Source organism: Scyliorhinus torazame, chromosome 29, assembly GCF_047496885.1.
Source record: "Scyliorhinus torazame isolate Kashiwa2021f chromosome 29, sScyTor2.1, whole genome shotgun sequence".
NCBI classification, from domain to species: Eukaryota; Metazoa; Chordata; class Chondrichthyes; order Carcharhiniformes; family Scyliorhinidae; genus Scyliorhinus; species Scyliorhinus torazame.
In genome coordinates, this window is record NC_092735.1 from 144,760 (window position 1) to 161,726 (window position 16,967).

A 16,967-nucleotide genomic window follows, 5' to 3' on the forward strand; every position below is an offset into this window, starting at 1 on the left:
AGTTAAGAGGAAACTAGGGAATATTATTGGAGGGCAGCGATATTTGGGAGTGGGAGGACGTGCAACAGAGAGAGGTGGAGTGTAAGGGAGAGGGCAGGGAGAATTTGGGTGAGTGGGTGGATTGTAAGGAGAGAAACTGAGCATTACACACTGCAGGAACGTGCCTAAATATGACCGTAAGATAGAATTCAGATATTGTGAATATTTGAAGCTGTAAGTTGGCATTGTGACCCGACCACTTTTTGACAATTCCTTTCCGGATAAATAAGCTTATACGTGGACCGAAGTGAGAAATGAGACTCGGACAAGAGACATTCGTCAAAGAGGCCAGTTTTATTCACATGATTCAGAAAGCAGTTGATTAGGAGTAATTGCAACTACATTATCCAGCAGAGGCAGAATTACAGAAATCACATTTATTGTCAGTCACAGCCTCAGGTAAGGACCAGAGTGGGACTTCTTCACTCTGTTACCTCAGGCAGGCTTGCAACACTTGAAAATATTGAAGCATGTTTCGTCCAATCTAACCTCGGTTGACTTGCAAGCATCTAGTTTACACTTCCCTCCAGCTGCATGGCATGCCACAGCGCGACCTTGGAAATATAGACAACACAAATCAGCTAACAGAGCACAGATTCTGATCAACTGTGACCCAATTGAAGGACAGCACGGGCAGGGTGAGCTGAGTGTCCTCCTCATGACCATCTGAATGCTCCTACACATTGTGCACTGAGAGATATACTTACCTCCGATTCTATGCGATGAACTCTCGACTCCAACGGCAGAGATGGGCTGTATCAGCACCAAGAACCCAAGTAGCAGAAACATCGTTCTCCTTTGATGGCCTCACAGTTACAATGAGATATCTGGAGCACAGGAGCTCTTTATATGTAAACACAGAGCGTCCTGCAGCGAATAGGCACACGTACACATCGCTGGTTGGCTTAATGTTAGACATGGTGAGACGAATTTCAATAACTGCTTCCAAAATTAACTGGAATCAGTAGGCTGTTTATTAATAAATGGAGAGACAGCATTAAATTATTATTAACGAAAGAGAAAATGCTGGAAAATGTCATCAGGTCTGGAAGCATCAGCATGGAGAGAAACAGCTACCGTTTCGAGTCCACTGACTCTTTGTCAGAGCTAACAGGTAGAGAAAGTGGGACGTTTTTATGCTGTGGAGTGAAAATGAAGGATGAGTCATAGCCACAGAAACCCAAGGAAACGGGGTGTCAATGGCCACAGAAAGGAAGAGGAAAGAGTGCTAATGGCAGTCCCCAGAGAGAACAAAAGACGTGAAAGGCCAAACAGCAGTAAAACTAACATCAGAGGGTGAACTGTGACAGATTTAGACGGGGGGGGGGGGGGGGGGGGGTTGAGGGGGGAAGCGGCAATGGGAAGCAAAGAGCAGAAAGGGCAAGGAAAGGTGGATAACATTGGGGGAGGGGGTTTAAATATATATTAAGAAAGACTAGAAATAAAGAAATTGTAAAAAACAGCTAAAATGAAATGGCATGAAAACAAATGGGTCGAGGTGGGGTAGAGCTAATCAGCTGAAGTTGTTGAATTCGATGTTGAGAATGAATGACTGTAGCATGCCTCATCGGAAGATGAGATGTTGTTCCTCCAGTTTGCGTTGAGCCTCACTGGAACATTGTAGCTGGCCAAGGACAGACATGTGGGCATGGGAGCAGGGTCTTTTGTTAAAATGGCAAGCAACGGGAAGGGAAGGGTCCTGAATGCGCACAGACCGAGGATGGTCAGCAAAACGATCACCCAGTCTGTGTTTGTTCTCTCCGATATAGAGGACAACACATCGGGAGCAGCGGATGCAATTGGAAGAGATGCAAGTGAAACGATGCTGAACTTGGAATGACTGTTTTTGGCCTTGGGAACGTGTCGTGGGTGATAGGTGAGGTAGTGGGTATAGTGGAGGTGTAGACTAGATTATCTCTGAGGGAACGGTCTCTGCGGTCTGCTGACAGAGGGTGTGACATCACACTGGGGTTGGCGAAAATGGCGGAGGCTTTGCATACGGAGGCTGGTGGGATGAAATGTGAGAACGAGGGGGACTCTTGTTGTTCTGGGAGGGAGGGGAGGGGACGAGGGTAGTTGCGCGGGAGATGAAGCGCACATTAGCACCCGGTTTCCCTGGGTTTCTGTGGCTATGACGCATCTTTCATTCTCACTCCACAGTGTAAATATTTCCCACTTTCTCTCTCTCTGTTAGCTTTGACAAAGTGTCATTGGACTCGAAACGTTCGCTCTTTTCTCTCCCACAGATGCTGCCAGATCTGCTGAGAAATTCCAGAGTTTTCTCTTTCGTTTCAGATTCCAGCATCCGCAGTAATTTTCTTTTTTTAATCTGACAAAAGCTCATATGAATACTTTCTTATAATTGAAATTACAATCATGCAATAGAGACAGGCCTTTTGCCCATTGTGCATCTTGAATACGCTATCTATTAATTGCTGCTTCCCTCTGTTATTTATCGCTACTCATTAAATATACCCTCTCAATCAATTGTCCAATGTTCCTTGTGAAATACCTCTTGCAGTGACATTTCAGGGAGCATGTCCCAAATACAACAACTATACACAGAAAAGAAACTCTTGCCTTCTTCAATTTGGTTAATTTGACAATTATATAAAATTGTGCTACTGGCTCTCTAATCCTTCACCCTCACCGATCACGCAGGGCACCATTGGGGTGACAGTTGTGGAGCTCTCCTAGCTGTCCTGGGACCAATGTTTATCCATCCTCCAAAATAATCAGCACAATTCTCCGCAGCCAATCGCGTTGCTGTTGATTGCAGCATGTTTTCCGCTGATTGACTATCACGTTTCCTATATTATATCACTGGCAGCCCTTCGAAATTACTTTATTGACTCTGAAGCAGGTTGCTTTCTTCCGTTGAAATATCCTGCAGAAGTCATGGTTTGATTTTCTTTTCCTTCCTGTCTCGTGCATTCCCTTCTCTCTCTCCATTTCCTTTTACTTCCACCCATATACACGCGTCTCCCACTGCCCCTGTCTCCACCTGTCTGCCTCTCGCTCTCGTTACAAATGTGTTTTCAATAATTGTTATTTTTAGAGATACATCTTTTGATTTTCAAAGAGTGTGAGAGGTTGGATTGCAACTACGAAGTAATGTCAATTAACCTTTGTCTTGTCCCCAGCGCCTTATGAGATCTATCCCATAATCCTGCGGGAGGCACGGTAGGAAATTGATGTGGCCGTGACTATCTATCTATCTATTATATATCTGTCTATCTATCCATCTAACTATCTAACTATCCATCTATCCATCAATCTATCTATCTATCTGTCTATCTATCTATCTTTTATCTATCTATATATGTTTCTATCTATTCGTCTATCTATTCGTCTATTTATCTATCTATCTGTATATCTATCTACCTATCTATATATCTATATATTTATCCACCTATCTATCTATCTATGTATCTATCTATCTATCTATCTAACTATCTGTCAATCGAGCGACCTATCATTCTATCTATCCAAATATCTATCTCCCTCTTAGTCTTCTATCTACCTATCTATCTATCTATCTATCAATGTATCTATCTATCTGTATATGTATCTCTCAATTTAACTCTCAATCTATTTATCAAACTATCTGTATCCCTATCTATCTGTGCATCTTTCTATCTGTCTATCTATCTATATATCTATCTATCTATCCATCTATCTATCTATCTATCAATCTATCTATCAATCCTTGATAAGTATGTACCTGTCAGGCAGGGAGGAAGTGGTCGAGCAAGGGAACCGTGGTTTACTAAAGCAGTCGATACACTTGTCAAGAGGAAGAAGGAGACTTATGTAAAGATGAGAAATGAAGGTTCAGTTAGGCCGCTCGAGAGTTACAAGTTAGCTAGGAAGGACCTAAAGAGAGAGCTAAGAAGAGCCAGGAGGGGACATGAGAAGTTTTGGCAGGTAGGATCAAGGATAACCCTAAAGCTTTCTATAGATATGTCAGGAATAAAAGAATGACTAGGGTAAGAGTAGGGCCAGTCATGGACAGTAGTGGGAAGTTGTGCTTGGAGTCCGAGGAGATAGGAGAGGTGCTAAATGAATATTTTTCATCAGTATTCACACAGGAAAAACACAATGTTGTCGAGGAGAATACTGAGATTCAGGCAACTAGACTAGAAGGGCTTGAGGTTCATAAGGAGGAGGTGTTAGCAATTCTGGAAAGTGTGAAAATAGATAAGTCACCTGGGCCGGATGGAATTTATCCTAGGATTCTCTGGGAAGCTAGGGAGGAGATTGCTGAGCCTTTGGCCTTGATCTTTAATTCATCTTTGTCTACAGGAATAGTGCCAGAATGTTGCCCCCTTGTTCAAGAAGGGGAGTAGAGATAACCCCGGTAACTATAGACCAGTGAGCCTTCTGTTGTGGGAAAAATCTTGGAAAGGGATATAAGAGATAGGATGTATAATCATCTGGAAAGGAATAATATGATTAGAGATAGTCAACACGGTTTTGTGAAGGTTAGGTCGTGCCTCACAAACCTTATAGAGTTCTTTGAGAAGGTGACCAAAAAGGTGGATGAGGGTAAAGCAATTGATGTGGTGTATATGGATTTCAGTAAAGCATTTGATAAGGTTCCCCATGGTCGGCTACTGCAGAAAATACGGAGGCATGGGATTCCGGGTGATTTAGCAGTTTGGATCAGAAATTGGCTAGTTGGAAGAAGACAAAGGGTGGTGGTTGATGGGAAATGTGCAGACTGGAGTCCAGTTACTAGTGGTGTACCACAAGGATCTGTTTTGGGGCCACTGCTGTTTGTCATTTTTATAAATGACCTGGAGGAGTGCGTAGAAGGATGGGTGAGTAAATTTGCAGATGACACTAATGTCGGTGGAGTTGTGGACAGTGCAGAAGGATGTTACAAGTTACAGAGGGACATGGATAAGCTGCAGCGCTGGGCTGAGAGGTGGCAAATTGATTTTAATGCTGAAAGGTGTGAGGCGATTCATTTTGGATGGAATAACAGGAAGACTGAGTACTGGGCTAATAGTAAGATTCTTGGCAGTGTGGATGACCAGAGATATCCCTGAAAGTGCAACCCAGGTTGAGAGGGTTGTTAAGAAGGCGTACGGTGTGTTAGCTTTTATTGGTAGAGGGATTCAGTTTAGGAGCCATGAGGTCATGTTGCAGCTATACAACACTCTGGTGCGGCCGCATTTGGACTATTGCGTGCAATTTTGGTCACCGCATTCTATGAAGGATGTGGAAGCATTGTGAATGGTGCAGAGCAGATTTCCCAGAATGTTGCCTTGTATGGAGGGAAGATCTTATGAGGAAAGGCTGAGGGACTTGAGGCTGTTTTCGTTAGAGAGAAGAAGGTTAAGAGGTGACTTAATTGAGGCAGACAAGATGATCAGAGGATTGGATAGGGTGGACAGTGAGAGCATTTTTCCTCAGATGGTGATAGAACATAGAACATAGAACAATACAGCGCAGTACAGGCCCTTCGGCCCACGATGTTGCACCGAAACAAAAGCCATCTAACCTACACTATACACTTGATGTCAAGCACGAGGGGACATACCTTTAAATTGAGGGGAGATAGATATAAGACAGATGTCAGAGGTAGGTTCATTACTCACAGAGTAGTAAGCGTGTGGAATGCCCTGCATCCAACAGTAGTGGACTCGCCAACACTAAGGACATTCAAATGGTCATTGGATTGACATATGGACAATAAGGGAATAGTGTAGATGGGATTTAGAGGGGTTTCACAGGTCGGCGCAACATCTACTTTTATACCGATATATCATTCTATCTATCTATCTATCTATCGCTCTATTCTTTTCTCTATCAACCAATCTATCTATCTATCTAACTATCTATCTATCAATATATCATTCTATCTGTCTATCAATCTAGCTATATATCTATCTATCTCTCTATTTATCTCCCTACCTATCAATCAAACTATCTATCTATCAATCTGTCTATCGATCTACCTATCTATCTATCTATCTACTATCTAACTATCTATTTCTCAATATAACGACATAACTATTTACTTTTATACCGATATATCATTCTATCTATCTATCGCTCTATTCTTTTCTCTATCAACCAATCTATCTATCTAACTATCTATCAATATATCATTCTACCTGTCTATCAATCCAGCTATCTATCTATCTACCTCTCTATTTATCTCCCTACCTATCAATTAAACTATCTATCCATCAATCTGTCTGTCGATCTACCAATCTATCTATCTACGTATCTACCTATCTATCTATCGATCTATCTACCTATCTATCAATCTATCTGTCTATCTATCTGCACATCTATCTATCTGCCTATCTACCTATCTATCTAACTATCTATCTATCAATCTAATGACGTATCTATCCATCTATGTACCGATATATCTCTCTCTCTCTCTCCATCTATCTATCTAAATATATATCTATCTATCCATCTAACTATCTATCTACCTACCTACCTATGTATCCATCTATCTATCTATCCATCCATTCATCTATCTATCTATCTATGTTTCTATCTATCTATTTGTCCATCTGTCTGTCTGTCTGTCTGTCTGTCTGTCTGTCTGTCTATCTATCTATCTATCTATCTATCTATCTACCTGCTTGTCTGTCTGTCTATATGTCTGTCTGTCTGCCTGTCTGTCTGACTGCTTGCCGGCCTCTCTGCCGGCCTGTCTGTCTGTCTGCCGGCCTGTCTGTCTGTCTGTCTGTCTATCTATCTATCTATCTATCTACCTGCTTGTCTGTCTGTCTATATGTCTGTCTGTATGTCTGTTTGTCTGTCTGTCTGCCTGTCTGTCTGACTGCTTGCCTGCCTCCCTGTCGGCCTGTCTGTCTGTCTGCCTGTCTGTCTGTCTATCTGTCTGACTGCTTGCCTGCCTCCCTGTCTGTCTGTCGGCCTGTCTGTCTGTCTCTGTCTGTCTGTCTGTCTATCTATCTATCTACCTGCTTGTCTGTCTGTCTATATGTCTGTCTGTATGTCTGTTTGTCTGTCTGTCTGCCTGTCTGTCTGTCTATCTGTCTGACTGCTTGCCTGCCTCCCTGTCTGTCTGTCGGCCTGCCTGCCTGTCTGTCTGTCCCTCTATCTATCTATCTATCTATCTCCACATATATAATCTGCCTGTGTCTGTCTGTCTGTATATCTATCTATCTATGTATCTACCTACCTACCTATCTATCCATCTATCTATCAATCTGTATGTCTATCTGTCTATCTGTCTATCTATCTATCTATCTATCCGTCAAAGCGTCTATCTGTCAATCTAGCGAAGTGTCTATCGATCTGTATATTGATTTCTCTTTCTATCTCTCTGTCTATCTATCTGCTTACCTATCAATCTATCTATCTGTCTACCTAGATAACTATGTATCTGCCCATCTATCGATATAGCTATCTATCAATCTATCTATCTATGTATCTATGTATCTCTCTATTTATCTCCCTGTCTACCAATCAATCAATCAATCTATCTATCTATCTATCTGTCTATAATCTATCTATCAATGTAATTATCTGTCTATCTTTCTATCCACGTATCTCTCTGTCTAACTATCGATCTAACTACCTATCTATCTACGTATCTATCTATGTATCTATCTAGCTCTCTATTTATCTCTCTATCCATCAATCAACCTATCTATCTATCTATCTTTCTATCCACATATCTATCTGTCTATCTATCGATCTACCTATCTACGTATCTATCTATGTATCCATCTATCTCTCTATTTATCTCTCTATATATCTATCTATCTATCTAACAATCGATCTATCTATCTATATCTATCTATCTATGTATGTATCCATCTATCTAACTATCTATCTATCTATCTATCAATCTACGTATCTATCTATCTGTCTATCTACCTATCTATCTATCGACCTGTCTATCTATATATCTGTGCATCTATCTATCTGTCTATCTATCTATCTATCTATCTATCTATCTATCTATGTAACTATCTAACTATCTATCTGTCAGTCTGTCTGTCGGGCTGGCTGTCAGACTGTTTCTCTGTCTCTCTGTCTGTGTGTCTGTCTGTCTGCCTACCTGCTTGTCTGTTTGTCTGTCTGTCTATCTATCTATAGAACATAGAACGATACAGCGCAGTACAGGCCCTTCGGCCCACGATGTTGCACCGAAACGAAAGCCATCTAACCTACACTATGCCATTATCATCCATGTGCTTATCCAATAAGCTTTTAAATGCCCTCAATGTTGGCGAGTTCGCTACTGTTGCCGGTAGGGCATTCCACGGCCTCACCACTCTTTGCATAAAGAACCTACCTCTGACCTCTGTCCTATATCTATTACCCCTCAGTTTAAAGCTATGCCCTCTCGTGCCAGCCATTTCCATCCGCGGGAGAAGGCTCTCACTGTCCACCCTATCTAGCCCCCTGATCATTTTGTATGCCTCTATTAAGTCTCCTCTTAACCTTCTTCTCTCCAACGAAAACAACCTCAAGTCCATCAGCCTTTCCTCATAAGATTTTCCCTCCATACCAGGCAACATCCTGGTAAATCTCCTCTGCACCCGCTCCAAAGCCTCCACGTCCTTCCTATAATGAGGTGACCAGAACTGTACGCAATACTGCAAATGCGGCCGTACCAGAGTTTTGTACAGCTGCAACATGACCTCCTGACTCCGGAACTCAATCCCTCTACCAATAAAGGCCAACACTCCATAGGCCTTCTTCACAACCCTATCAACCTGGGTGGCAACTTTCAGGGATCTATGTACATGGACACCTAGATCCCTCTGCTCATCCACACTTCCAAGAACTTTACGATTAGCCAAATATTCCGCATTCCTGTTGTGAATCACCTCACACTTCTCTACATTAAACTCCATTTGCCACCTCTCAGCCCAGCTCTGCAGCTTATCTATCTATATATCTATCTGTCTGTCTGTCTGTCTGTCGATCTATCAACCTATCTATCTATCTATCCATCTATCCATCTATTTATGTGTCTGTCTGTCTATCTATCTATCTAACCATCGATCTATCTACATATATATAATCTGCCCGTAACTGACTGACTGTCTCTCTGTCTGTCTGTCTGTCTGTCTAACTACCAGTCTGTCTGCCTGCCTATCTGTCTGTCTGTCTGTTGGGCTGGCTGGCAGTCTGACTGTCTGTCTGCCTCTCTGTCTGTCTGCCTGTCAGTCAGTCTGACTGCCTGTATGTCTTTCTGCCTGCCTGCCTGCCTGCCTGTCTGTCTATCTAACTATCTATCTGTTTATCAACATATATATATAATCTGCCCGTGTCTGTCTATTTATCTATCTGTCTGTCTCTATCTATCTATCTGTCTGTCTGTCTGTCTGTCTATCTATCTAACTACCTGTCTGTCTGCTTGACTTTCTGTCTGTCTGTTGGGCTGGCTGTCAGTCTGACTGTCTGTCTGCCTCTCTGCCTGTCAGTCAGTCTGACTGTCTATCTGTCTGTCTGTACGTCTTTCAGTCTGTCTGTCTGCCTGCCTGCCTGTCCGTCTGTCTGTCTATCGATCTATCTGCCTATCCATCTATCTATCTGTCTATGTATCTATCTGTCTGTCTACCTATCTATCTCTCTATCTATGTATCTATCTGTCTGTCTATCTATATATCTATCTATGTATCTATCTATCTAGCGTTCCATCTATCTATATCTCTATCTGTCTGTCTGTCTGTCTATCTATCTATCTATCTATCTACCTGTCTGCTTGACTATCTGTCTGTCTGTCTGTTGGGCTGGCTGTCAGTCTGACTGTCTGTCTGCCTCTCTGCCTGCCTGCCTGCCTGTCCGTCTGTCTGTCTATCGATCTATCTGCCTATCCATCTATCTGTCTATCTATCCATCTATCTGTCGACCTATCTATCTATCTATCTCTCTATCTATGTTTCTATCTATCTATCTGTCTGTCTCTCTATATATCTATCTATGTATCTATCTCTCTATCTATCTATCTGTCCATCTATCCATCTATCTGTCTGTCTGACTGGCTGTCTGGCAGTCTGTCCGTCTGTCTGCCTGCCTGTCTACCTGTCTGTCTGTCTATCTATCTGTCTGTCTGTCTATCTATCTCTCTATCTATCTATCTGTCCATCTATCCGTCTGTCTGTCTGCCTGCCTGCCTACCTGTCTGTCTGTCTGTCTATCTAACTATCTATCTATCAATTTGTCTATCTATCTATTTACATATATATAGTCCGTCCATCCATCCATCCATCCATCCGTCCGTCCATCCTTCCGTCCGTCCGTCCGTCCGTCCATCCGTCTGTCTGTCTGGCTGTCAGTCTGTCTGTCTGTGTTTCTGTCTGTCTGTCTGCCTGTCTATCTATCTATCTATACATCTATCCAGCTACTTATGTGTTTGTCTGTCTGTCTGCCTGTCTGTCTGTATGTCTGCCTGTCTGTCCGCCTGTCTGTCCGTCCGTCCATCCATCCATCCATCTAAAGATCTATCCATCTAAAGATCTATCTATCTAAAGATCTATCTATCTAAAGATCTATCTAAAGATCTATCTAAAGATCTATCAATGTCTCCATCTATTTACGTATCATTCTCTCTATCTATATACCTATCTATTCATGTATCTTTCTACCTCTCTGTATATCTATCAATCAATCAATCTACCGATCTATCTATCTACCTCTCTATTTATCTCTCTAACTATCCATACCCTTGTATCTATATAACTATGTTTATATCTGCCTGTCTATCTATCTCTCAATCAAATGTTCTATTTACCTTACTTTCTATTTAACGATTTGTCAATCTATCTGTCTATCCATCCATCCATCTATCTATCCATATATCTATCTATCTAACTATCTAGCTATCTTTCTATCGATCTATCTCTCTATTTATCAATCAATCAATCAAACTATGTCTCTCTCTATCTATCCATCTATCTATGTATCTATCTATGTGTCTATCTATCTATCTACCTCTCTATCCATCTATCTTTCGATCTATCTATCTTTCAATCTATCTACATATATATCTACCTGTATCTATGCATATATCTGTTTATATATCTGTCTATCTATCTATCTATCTATCAAGCCAACGATCTAGTTATCTATATTTCTGACTGACTGTCTGACTGACTGTCTGTCGATCTATCTATCTATCTATGTATCTATCTATCCATCTATCCAGCTATTTATGTGTCGGTCTGTCTGTCTGCCTGTGTGACTGTCTGTCTGTCTGTCAGTCTGCATGTCTGTCTGCCTGTGTGTCTGTCTGTCTGTCAGTCTGTATATCTGTCTGCCTGCGTGCCTGCCAGTCTGTCTGTCTGTCTGTCTGCCTGTGTGTCTGTCTGTCTATCTATCTATATATATATCTCTGTCTATCTATCTATATGTCTGCCTGTCTGTCTACCTATCTTGCTATGTATCTATCCATCTCTCCATCCATCCGTCCATCTATCTATCTATCTGTCTATCTGTCTGTCTGTCTGTCTATCTATCTAACTATCTATTTATCTATCTATCTATCTATCTATGTATCTATCTATCTATCCATCTATCCAGCTATTTATGTGTTTGTCTGTCTGTCTGCCTGTCTGGCTATCTATCTATCGATCTGTCTATCTCTCACTATCTATCTATCTATCTATCTATCTATCTATCTATCTATCTATCTATCTACCTATCTCTCTCTCTCTATCTATCATCTATTTTTCTATCTGTCTATCCATCTATCCATCTATCTATCTATCTGCCTATCTATCTATCTCTCTGCCTGCCTGCCTGTCTGTCAGTCTGTCGATCTATCTATCTATCCACAGTCCAGCTATTTATGTGTCTGTCTGTCTGCGTGTATGTGTGTCTGTCTGTCTGTCTGTCTGCCTGTGTGTCTGTCTGTCTATCTATCTATCTATCTATCCAGCTATTTATGTGTTTGTCTGTCTGTCTGGCTATCTATCGATCTGTCTGCCTGTCTGGCTATCTATCGATCTGTCTGCCTGTCTGGCTATCTATCGATCTGTCTGCCTGTCTGGCTATCTATCTATCGATCTGTCTGCCTGCCTGCCTGTCTGGCTATCGATCTATCTATTGATCTATCTATCTATCTATCTATCGATCTGTCTGCCTGTCTGGCTATCTATCTATCTATCTATCTATCTATCTATCGATCTGTCTGCCTGTCTGGCTATCTATCATAGATTATCATAGAATTTACAGTGCAGAAGGAGGCCATTCGGCCCATCGAGTCTGCACCGGCTCTTGGAAAGAGCACCCTACCCAAGGTCAACACCTCCACCCAATCCCCGTAACCCAGTAACCCCACCCAACACTAAGGGCTATCTATCTATCGATCTGTCTGCCTGTCTGGCGATCTATCGATCTGTCTGCCTGTCTGGCTATCTATCTATCGATCTATCTATCGATCTGTCTGCCTGTCTGGCTATCTATCTATCGATCTATCTATCGATCTGTCTGCCTGTCAGGCTATCTATCTATTTATCTATCTATCGATCTGTCTGCCTGTCTGGCTATCTATCTATCGATCTGTCTGCCTGTCTGGCTATCTATCTATCGATCTATCTATCGATCTGTCTGCCTGTCTGGCTATCTATCTATCAATCTATCTATCGATCTGTCTGCCTGTCTGGCTATCTATCTATCGATCTGTCTGCCTGTCTGGCTATCTATCTATCGATCTGTCTGCCTGTCTGGCTATCTATCTATCGATCTGTCTGGCTATCTATCTATCGATCTATCTGTATGTCTGTATATCTATCTATCTATCTTGCTATCTATCTATCCTTCTATTTATGTGTTTGTCTGTCTGTCAGTCTGCTTGCCAGTCTGTCTGCCTGCCCGTCTGTCTGTCTATCTATCTATCTATCTATCTATCTATCTATGTATCTAGTTATCTATCTATCCATCCATCCATCTATCCTAGCTATTTAACTATCTACATAGAATTTATACATAGAATTTACAGTGCAGAAGGAGGCCATTCGGCCCATCGAGTCTGCACCGGCTCTTGGAAAGAGCACCCCACCCAAGGTGAACACCGCCACCCTATCCCCATAACCCAGTAACCCCACCCAACACCAAGGGCAATTTTGGACACTAAGGGCAATTTATCATGGCCAATCCACCTAACCTGCACATCTTTGGACTGTGGGAGGAAACCGGAGGACCCGGAGGAAACCCACGCACACACGGGGAGGATGTGCAGACTCCGCACAGACAGTGACCCAAGCTGGAATCGAACCTGGGACCCTGGAGCTGTGAAGCAATTGTGCTATCCACAAGGCTACCATGCTGCCCTATCTGTCTGTCTGCCTGCATGCCTGTCTGTCTGTCTGTCTGCATGCCTGTCTATCTATCTATCTATTTATCTATCTATCTATTTATCTATCCATCTACCTATCCATCTATCCGTCCATCTATCTAGCTGTCTATCGACCTGTCTGCCTGCATGCCTGTCTGTCTGCCTGTCTGTCTGTCTGTATGTCTGTCTGTCTGTATGTCTGTCTGCCTGCCTGCCAGTCTGTCTCTGCCTGTCTGTCTGTCTGTCTGTCGGCCAGCCTGCCTGTCTGCCTGCCTGTCTGCCCGACTGTCTGTCTGTCTCTCTATCTATCTATCTCCTAATATATAATCTGCCTGTGCCTGTCTGTCTGTATATCTATCTATCTATGTCTCCATCCATCTATCTGTCTATCTATCTGTCTGTGTCTGTCTGTCTATCTATCTGTCTGCATGTCGATCTATCGATCTGTCTGTATATCTATCTATCTTGCTATCTATCTATCTATCTGTATGTCTGTATATCTATCTATCTTTCTTGCTATCTATCTATCCTTCTATTTATGTGTTTGTCTGTCAGTCTGCCTGCCTGCCCGTCTGTTTGTCTGTCTATCTATTTATTTATCTATCTATCCATCCATCCATCTATCCTAGCTATTTAACTATCGATCTATCTGTCTGTCGGCCTGCATGCCTGTCTATCTATCTATCTATTTATCTATCTATCTATTTATCTATCCATCTCCCTATCCATCTATCTATCTGTCTATCTATCTATCCATCTGTATGTCTGTCTATCTATTTATCTTGTTATCTATCTATCTATCTATGTATCTATCTATCTATCTATCTCACGTCTGTTGTGGGTAAAGTCTTGGAGGGATTATAAGAGACAAGATTTCTAATCATCTAGATAGGAATAATATGATTAGGGATAGTCAGCATGGCTTTGTGAAGGGTAGATCATGCCTCACAAACCTTATCGAGTTCTTTGAGGTGACTGAACAGGTAGACGAGGGTAGAGCAGTTGACGTGGTGTATATGGATTTCAGCAAAGCGTTTGATAAGGTTCCCCACGGTAGGCTATTGCAGAAAATACGGAGGCTGGGGATTGAGGGTGATTTAGAGATATGGATCAGAAATTGGCTAGCTGAAAGAAGACAGAGGGTGGTGGTTGATGGGAAATGTTCAGAATGGAGTTCAGTTACAAGTGGTGTACCACAAGGATCTGTTCTGGGGCCGTTGCTGTTTGTCATTTTTATAGTTGACCTAGAGGAGGGCGCTGAAGGGTGGGTGAGTAAATTTGCAGACGACACTAAAGTCGGTGGTGTTGTCGACAGTGTGGAAGGATGTTGCAGGTTACAGAGGGACATAGATAAGCTGCAGAGCTGGGCTGAGAGGTGGCAAATGGAGTTTAATGTAGAGAAGTGTGAGGTGATTCACTTTGGAAGGAATAACAGGAATGCGGAATATTTGGCTAATGGTAAAATTCTTGTACGTGTGGATGAGCAGAGGGATCTAGGTGTCCATGTACATAGATCCCTGAAAGTTGCCACCCAGGTTGATAGGGTTGTGAAGAAGGCCTATGGAGTGTTGGCCTTTATTGGTAGAGGGATTGAGTTCCGGAGTCATGAGGTCATGTTGCAGCTGTACAAAACTCTGGTACGGCCGCATTTGGAGTATTGCGTACAGTTCTGGTCACCTCATTATAGGAAGGACGTGGAGGCTTTGGAATGGGTGCAGAGGAGATTTACCAGAATGTTGCCTGGTATGGAGGGAAAATCTTATGAGGAAAGGGTGATGGACTTGAGGTTGTTTTTGTTAGAGAGAAGAAGGTTAAGAGGAGACTTAATAGAGGCATACAAAATGATCAGGGGGTTAGATAGGGTGGACAGTGAGAGCCTTCTCCCGCGGATGGAAATGGCTAGCACGAGGGGACATAGCCTTAAACTGAGGGGTAATAGATATCGGACAGAGGTCAGAGGTAGGTTCTTTACGCAAAGAGTGGTGAGGCCGTGGAATGCCTTAACTGCAACAGTAGTGAACTCGCCAACATTGAGGGCATTTAAAAGTTTATTGGATAAGCATATGGATGATAATGGCATAGTGTAGGTTAGATGGCTTTTGGTTTTTGACTTCCCATGTCGGTGCAACATCGTGGGCCGAAGGGCCTGTACTGCGCTGTATCATTCTATGTTCTATGTATCTATCTGTCTATCTCTCTATCTATCCATCTATTTATGTTTTGTCCGTCCATCCTTCCATCCCTCTGTTTATCTATCTATCTATCTCTGTCTGTCTGTCTGTCTGTCTGTCTATCTGTCTATCAATCCATCTATCTATCTATGTATCTATCTGTCTGTCTATCTATATATCTATCTATGTATCTATCTCTCTATCTATCTATCTGTCCATCTATCCATCTGTCTGTCTACCTGCCTGTATGTCTGTCAGTCTGTCTGCTAATCTGTCCGTCCGTCCGTCAGTCAGGCAGTCGGTCTGTCTGTTAATCTGTCTGCCTGTCTGTCTGTCTGTTAATCTGTCTGCCTGCTAATCTGTCTGTCTGCCTGCTAATCTGTCTGTCTGCCTGTCTGCCTGTTAATCTGCCTGCCTGCTAATCTGTCTGTCTGCTAATCTGTCTGCCTGTCTGTCTGCCTGCTAATCTGTCTGCCTGTCTGCTAATCTGTCTGTCTGCCTGGCTCTGTCTGTCTGCCTGCCTGTTAATCTGTCTGTCTGCCTGCTAATCTGTCTGTCTGCCTGTTAATCTGTCTGTCTGTCTGTCAGTCTTTATGTCTGTCTGCCTGCCTGCTAGTCTGTCTGTCCGCCTGTCTGTCTATCTATCTATCTATCTATTTATCCATCTATCTATCTATCTATCTATCTATATTTTTATCTATCTATCTGTATATCTGTCTGTCTGTCTATCTATCTTGCTATCTATCTATCTATGTATCTATGTATCTATCTCTATCTATCTACCTATGTATCTATCTATCTGTCTCTATATCTGTCTATCTATCTACTTGTCTATCTATCTAGCTATATATATATCTATGTATCTATCTATCTATCCATCTGTCTGTATGTCTGTCTGTCTATCTATCTATCTATCTAGCTATCTCTATATCTATCAATCTACGCATCCATCCATCCATTTATATATCTATCCGTCTGTCCGTCCATATCTATCTGTCTGTCTGTCTGTCTATCTATCTATCTATCTATCTATCTTTGGATTTCGGCGGCAGCGGTGCGCAGGGGCCCTCTGGGAGGTGAGTAATGTATTTAAAAAGCCTTACCTTTACAGGAGCAGCCCTTTGGATTTCGGCGGCAGCGGTGCGCAGGGACCTTCTGGGAGGTGAGTAGTGTATTTAAAAACCTTACCTTTACAGGAGCAGCCCTTTGGATTTCGGCGGCAGCGGTGCGAAGGTGCCTTCTGGGAGGTGAGTAGTGTATTTAAAAGCCTTACCTTTACAGGAGCAGCCCTTTGGATTTCGGCGGCAGCGGTGCGCAGGGGCCTTCTGGGAGGTCTTCTTTAAAAGCCTTGCCTGGTCCCGTGTCTGTTCTTCTTTTCTGTTTTATTTGTTTTTATATAAGGCGGGAACCGGAAGTTCGACCCGCGGACCTCTGGCAAGTCCCCCCCCCCCCACCAACCAATAAATTCT

At 42.5% G+C, this 16,967-nt stretch overlaps 1 long non-coding RNA gene across 1 annotated transcript; it reads right to left on the minus strand.

The window, feature by feature from the left end:
• Positions 1–314: 314 nt before the first annotated feature.
• Positions 315–1,084, minus strand: LOC140403721 (uncharacterized). The gene is made up of 2 exons (XR_011938398.1): positions 747–1,084; positions 315–593 (listed from the first exon to the last, which is right to left on the minus strand). It is a non-coding gene; the product is annotated as an uncharacterized lncRNA (long non-coding RNA).
• Between the last annotated feature and the right edge of the window lie 15,883 nt (positions 1,085–16,967).